Source organism: Theropithecus gelada, chromosome 7a (genome assembly GCF_003255815.1).
Source record: "Theropithecus gelada isolate Dixy chromosome 7a, Tgel_1.0, whole genome shotgun sequence".
Taxonomy (NCBI): Eukaryota; Metazoa; Chordata; class Mammalia; order Primates; family Cercopithecidae; genus Theropithecus; species Theropithecus gelada.
In genome coordinates, this window is record NC_037674.1 from 304,172 (window position 1) to 310,608 (window position 6,437).

Here is a 6,437-nt window from a genome sequence, read left to right on the forward strand (position 1 = left end):
TTTTTTGAGACGGCGTCTCGCTCTGTCGCCCAGGCTGGAGTGCAGTGGCCGGATCTCAGCTCACTGCAAGCTCTGCCTCTCGGGTTTACGCCATTCTCCTGCCTCAGCCTCCCAAGTAGCTGGGGCTACAGGTGCCCGCCACCTCACCCGGCTAGTTTTTTTTGTATTTTTTAGTAGAGACGGGGTTTCACCGGGTTAGCCAGCATGGTCTCGATCTCCTGACCTCGTGATCCGCCCATCTCGGCCTCTCAAAGTGCTGGGATTACAGGCTTGAGCCACCGCGCCCAGCCTTTTTTTTTTTTTTCTTATTTTTTGAGACAGAGTCTCAGTCTGTCACCCAGGCTGGAATGCAGTGCTGCAATCTCAGCTCACTACAACCTCCAACTCCTGGGTTCAAGTGATTCTCCTGCCTCAGCCTCCTGAGTAGCTGGGATTACAGGCATCTGCCACCACGCCCAGCTAATTTTTGTATTTTTAGTAGAGACGGGATTTCGTCATGTTGGCCAAGCTGGTCTCAAACTCCTGACCTCAAGTGATCCACCTGCCTTGGCCTCCCAAAGTGCTGGGAATACAGGTGTGAGCCACCGTGCCTGGCCTTTAAATAAATATTTAAATGGGTTCTCTCTTCATGCCACCCATTTACCAAGTTTTCTCCATCTTTCAACTTACTAAAAATTTTTCAATGAGTAGTAATACATAGGTAGAGATATATAGTAAATAACTATGGGCGCTATAATCTTTGCATTCCTTTTTTTTTTTTTTTTTTTTTCAGACAGAGTCTCGCTCTGTCGCCCAGGCTGGAGTGCAGTGGCCGGATCTCAGCTCACTGCAAGCTCCGCCTCCCGGGTTCACGCCATTCTCCTGCCTCAGCCTCCCGAGTAGCTGGGACTACAGGCGCCCGCCACCTCGCCCGGCTAGTTTTTTGTATTTTTTTAGTAGAGACGGGGTTTCACCGTGTCAGCCAGGATGGTCTCGATCTCCTGACCTCGTGATCCGCCTGTCTCGGCCTCCCAAAGTGCTGGGATTACAGGCTTGAGCCACCGCGCCTGGCTGCATTCCTTTATATAATAGAATGTTTGCCTGAACTCCAAAGTGGACAAATTTAATATTTTCAGGCCATACTTTCCTTCCTTCCCTTCCGCCCTCCCTCCCATCCTCCCTCCCTTCCTTCCTTTCTCTCTCTTTCTCTTTTTTTTTTTTTTTGAGATGGAATTTTGCTCTTGTTGCCCAGGCTGGAATGCAATGGCACTATCTTAACTCACCGCAACCTTTGCCTCCCAAGTTTAAGTGATTCTCCTGCCTCAGCCTTCTGAGTAGCTGGGATTACAGGAATGTGCCACCATGCCTGGCTAATTTTGTATTTTTAGTAGAGATGGGTTTCTCCATGTTGGTCAGGCTGGTCTTGAACTCCCGACCTCAGGTGATCCGCCCGCCTTGGCCTCCCAAAGTTCTGGGATTACAGGTGTGAGCCATCATTCCCTGCTTCAGGCCATACTTTCTTTCTCTAAAACATTGTAGTTATTGTCCCAATGTCTTTGGCATTAAATGTTATTCTATTTTAATGTCTGAGGCCGCAATCAACAATAATTAAACATAAATAAGGTATAAATAATGTTAAGGAATAATTGTTGATTTTGTTGGGTATGATAATAAAATTGTGGTTATGTTAATGTCTTTATTACAGATAACTACTAAAGGATTTGTGGTTTTTTTTTTTTTTTTTTTTTTTGAGACGGAGTCTCGCTCTGTCGCCCAGGCTGGAGTGCAGTGGCCAGATCTCAGCTCACTGCAAGCTCCGCCTCCCGGGTTCACGCCATTCTCCTGCCTCAGCCTCCCAAGTAGCTGGGACTACAGGCGCCCGCCACCTCGCCCGGCTAGTTTTTTGTACTTTTTAGTAGAGACGGGGTTTCACCGTATTAACCAGGATGGTCTCGATCTCCTGACCTCGTGATCCGCCCGTCTCGGCCTCCCAAAGTGCTGGGATTACAGGCTTGAGCCACCGCGCCCGGCCAACTACTAAAGGATTTATAGGTTAAATGATTATGTTGGGGATTTACACCTTTAAAAATCTCATAAGGAAAAAAGTGAGTGTGTGAGCAAGTGTGGAAATAGATTTGCTAACAGATGACACCTGTTACCACCCAAAGGAGGATAGCAAATAGCATAATAGCTGGGTGTGCTGGCTCACACCTATAGTCCCAGCTACTTGGGAGCCTGAGGCGGGAGGATTTCTTGAGGCGGGGGATCATTTGAGGCTAGGCTGTAGGGTTCTATATTCATGCATATGAATAGCCACTGCACTCCAGCCCGAGCAACATGGTAAGACCTCTTCTCTTTAAAAAAAAAAGAAAAAGGGCCGGGCGCGGTGGCTCAAGCCTGTAATCCCAGCACTTTGGGAGGCCGAGACAGGCGGATCACGAGGTCAGGAGATCGAGACCATCCTGGCTAACCCGGTGAAACCCCGTCTCTACTAAAAAATACAAAAAACTAGCTGGGCGAGGTGGTGGGCGCCTGTAGTCCCAGCTACTCGGGAGGCTGAGGCAGGAGAATGGCGTGAACCTGGGGAGGCAGAGCTTGCAGTGAGCTGAGATCCGGCCACTGCACCCCAGCCTGGGCGACAGAGCGAGACTCCCTCTCAAAAAAAAAAAAAAAAAAAAAGAAAAAGAAAAAAAAATGGCTGGGCGTGGTGGCTCACACCTGTAATCCCAGCGCTCTGGGAGGCCGAGGCGGGTGGATCACAAGGTGAGGAGATTGAGACCATCCTGGCCAACATGGTGAAACGTCATCTCTACTAAAAATACAAAAATTAGCTGGGCGTTGTGGCCCGTGCCTGTAATCCCAGCTACTCGGGAGGCTAAGGCAGGAGAATTGCTTGAACCCAGGAGGCAGAGGTTGCAGTGAGCTGAGATTAGGCCACTGCACTCCTGCACTCCAGCCTGGTGACAGAGCGAGACTCCGTCCAAAAAAAAAAAAAGCATAACAATGCCTGCCATTGGCCAGGCACGGTGGCTCATGCCTGTAATCCCAGCACTTTGGAGGGGGCCGAGGAGGGAGGATCACGAGGTCAGGAGATCTAGACCATCCTGGCTAACACGGTGAAACGCTGTCTCTACTGGAAAAAAAAAAAAAAAAAAAGTAGCCGGGCGTGGCATCATGTGCCTGTTGTCCCAGCTACTCGGGAGGCTGAGGCAGGAGAATCGCTTGAACCCGGGAGGCGGAGGTTGCAGTGAGCCAGGATCGAGATCATGCCACTGCACTTCAGCCTGGGCAACAGAGTGAGACTCTGCCTAAAAAAACAAAACTAAACTGGCACCAGCAGCACAGGTGCCGCAGTCTCAGAATGTCAACTCACTGCATAGTTTGCAGATGTCCGGGTCGCCAAGAAAGACACAGCTCACACAGAGGGTGAACAACAGTTCACTCACATCGAGAAGAGGCAGGGCAAGATCAGCTTCAATAGTGGGTGTCAGTCCCCCTGGCCATTTGTCCAACCTTCAGCCAACACGGGGTGGTGTTCGGGTTGCACCTGTCCTGTGCTGTAGACGAAAGATCCTGTGTCCTTCCCACCAGGAAAGATGGAATAGTGAGGTTGGCCAAGTACCACATAAAGCACATGCTTTAGAAGAACAAAGAAGAAAATACTGAGTCTGAAACAGAAAAAGATGTTACCACACAGGGAAATAAACCCAGTCCAAGTTGCAAGGGCTCCTTTTTTTTTCTTTTGAGACGGAGTCCCACTCTGTCACCAGGCTGGAGTGTAGTGGTGTGATCTTGGCTCACTGCAACCTCTGCCTCCCAGGTTCAAGCAATTCTCCTGCCTCAGCCTCCCATGTAGCTGGGACTACAAGCATGCGCCACCACGCCCAGCTAATTTTTGTATTTTTAGTAGAGACAGGGTTTCACCATGTTGGCCAGGATGGTCTCTATTTCTTGACCTTGGGATCCACCTGCCTCAGCTTCCCAAAGTACTGGGATTACAGGCGTGAGCCACTGCACCTGGCCACCAAAGGCCTATTCTTTTCTTTTCTCTCTATATTTTTTTGAGACGGAGTCTCGCTCTGTCGCCCAGGTTGGAGTGCGGTGGCGCCATCTCAGTTCACTGCAATCTCCATCTCCTGGGTTCATGCCATTCTCCACCACGCCCGGCTAATTTTTTTTGTATTTTTAGTAGAGACGGGGTTTCACGGTGTTAGCCAGGATGGTCTTGATCTCCTGACCTCATGATCTGCCCGTCTCGGCCTCCCAAAGTGCTGGGATTACAGGCATGAGCCACCGCACCCAGCCCACCCAAGGCCCATTCTAATGCTGCCAAACAAAGGTCAAAAGACTGCACACACGTGACTGCTTTTCCTAGCAAGATTAAAAATTGAAAGATCAGCAGGAAGTTGCTAACTGATTAACGTGGGTAGTGTATGTAAAGTTATGTGAATTGTATGCTTTCTCTCTTCTTTATGTGTGTTTGAGAACATCCATAATGAAAGTATGGTGGCTGGCGAGGTGGCTTACGCCAGTAATCCCAGCAGTTTAGGAGACCAAGGCAGGCAGATCACCTGCCTATTTTAACTTATCATATTCCTTTATTCAGGGAGAGAAGTTATTGAGATGTTAACTGGTTGTAGGCAAAGGGAAGAAACATGGTGAAGTCAGGTTTGTTGGTGGAGGAAAAATGGTACTAAAGACTCTGCCCAACAAATATTCGGAATCCAGAAATGTTCGTATTTCTCTAGGGTTCAGTTTCTCACGGGTCACTTTCCATTACACGGATTCTGGAGAGCAAATAAGATAGGATTCATTCAGGTATCAAGCCAGAGTCTTTTTTTTTTTTTGGGAGGGGGAAAACAGAGTCTAGCTCTATCGCCCAGGCTGGAGTGCAGTGGCACAATCTCAGCTCACTGCAACCTCTGCCTCCCGGGTTCAAGCGATTCTCCTGGCTCAGTCTCCTGAGTAGCTGGGATTACAGGTGCCAGCCACCACACCTGACTAATTTTTGTATTTTTAGTAAAGACAGTGTTTCACCATATTGGTCAGGCTGGTCTCGAACTCCTGACTTCGTGATCCACCCTCCTCAGCCTCTCAAAATGTCATCTCAGGATTTTAGGCGTGAGCCATGGTGCCTGGCCAAAATGGTTATTTTTAACTTTTATTTTCTCGAGACAGAGTCTTGCCCTGTCCCCCAGGCTGGAGTGCAGTGGTGTGATCTCGGCTCACTGCAAGCTCCGCCTCCCGGGTTCACGCCATTCTCCTGCCTCAGCCTCCCGTGTAACTGGGACTGCAGGCGCTGCCACCACGACCAGCTAATTTTTTGTATTTTTAGTAGAGACGGGGTTTCACTGTGTTAAGCCAGGATGGTCTCGATCTCCTCACCTTGTGATCCGCCTGCCTCAGTCTCCCAAAGTGTCATCCCAGGATTACAGGCGTGAGCCGCTGTGCCCAGCCCAAAATGGTGATTTTTATAATTCAATCATTCTATGTTTACTAATGGAATTTTTTTTTTTTTTTTTTTTTTTTTTTTTTTGAGACAGAGGCTCACTCTGTCACCCAGGTTGGAGTACAGAGGCCTGATCTCATCTCACTGTCACCCCAGCCTCCTGGGTTCAAGCGATTCCTCTGCCTCAGGCCTCTGAGTAGCTGGGATCACAGGAGCACACCACCATGCCTGGCTAATTTTTGTATTTTTAGTAGAGAGGTCTTTCATCATATTGGGCAGGCTGGTCTCAAACTCCTGACCTCGTGATCCGCCTGCCTCAGCCTCTCAAAGAGCTTGGATTAGAGGCATGAACCACAGCGCCCGGCCAGAATCTTTGTTAATGTGCATCTTGGCATATACACTGAGACACACACACACACATATTCCAATATATATCAATGTATGCGATAGCCTCACCTAGGTCAAGATATAGCAGATTTATTTTCTTTTTTTTTTTTTGAAACAGACACTGCCTCTGTCACCCAGACTGGAGTGCAGTGACGCGATCTTGGCTCACTGCAACCTCCGCCTGCCGAGTTCAAGGGATTTTCATGCTTCAGCCTCCTGAGTAGCTGGGATTACTAATTTTTGTATTTTTTGGCTGGCTAATTTTTGTATTTTTGGTTTTGCCATGTTGTCCAGGCTGGTCTCAAACTCCCAGCCTCAAGTGATCCAGCTGCCTTGGCCTCTCAAAGTGCTGGGATTACAGATGTGAAACACTGTGCTCAGCCTTTTGTTTTTTCTCTTTCTTTTCTTCCTTCCTTCCTTTCTTCCTTCCTTCTTTCCTTCCTTTCTTTTTGCAACTGGTCTTGCTCAGTCACAGAAGTTACAGGCTGGAGTGCACTGGCACAGTCACCGCTCACTGCAGCCTCAAACTCTTGAGCTCAAGCGATCCTCCTGCCTCAGCCTCCTGAGTAGCTGAGACTACAGACGCACACCAGCATGCCATGCTAATTTTTAATTTTTTGTA

The 6,437-nt window shown here is 48.7% G+C and overlaps 1 protein-coding gene across 1 annotated transcript in view; it reads right to left on the bottom strand.

The window, feature by feature from the left end:
• The window catches only part of NIPA1 (NIPA magnesium transporter 1), a 40,207-nt gene extending 36,255 nt beyond the window's left edge, over nucleotides 1-3,952 (bottom strand). The window contains exon 1 of the mRNA XM_025390627.1: nucleotides 3,948-3,952. The gene's annotated coding sequence lies outside the window, so the exon portion shown is untranslated. The remainder of the gene's footprint in view (nucleotides 1-3,947) is intronic.
• Between the last annotated feature and the right edge of the window lie 2,485 nt (nucleotides 3,953-6,437).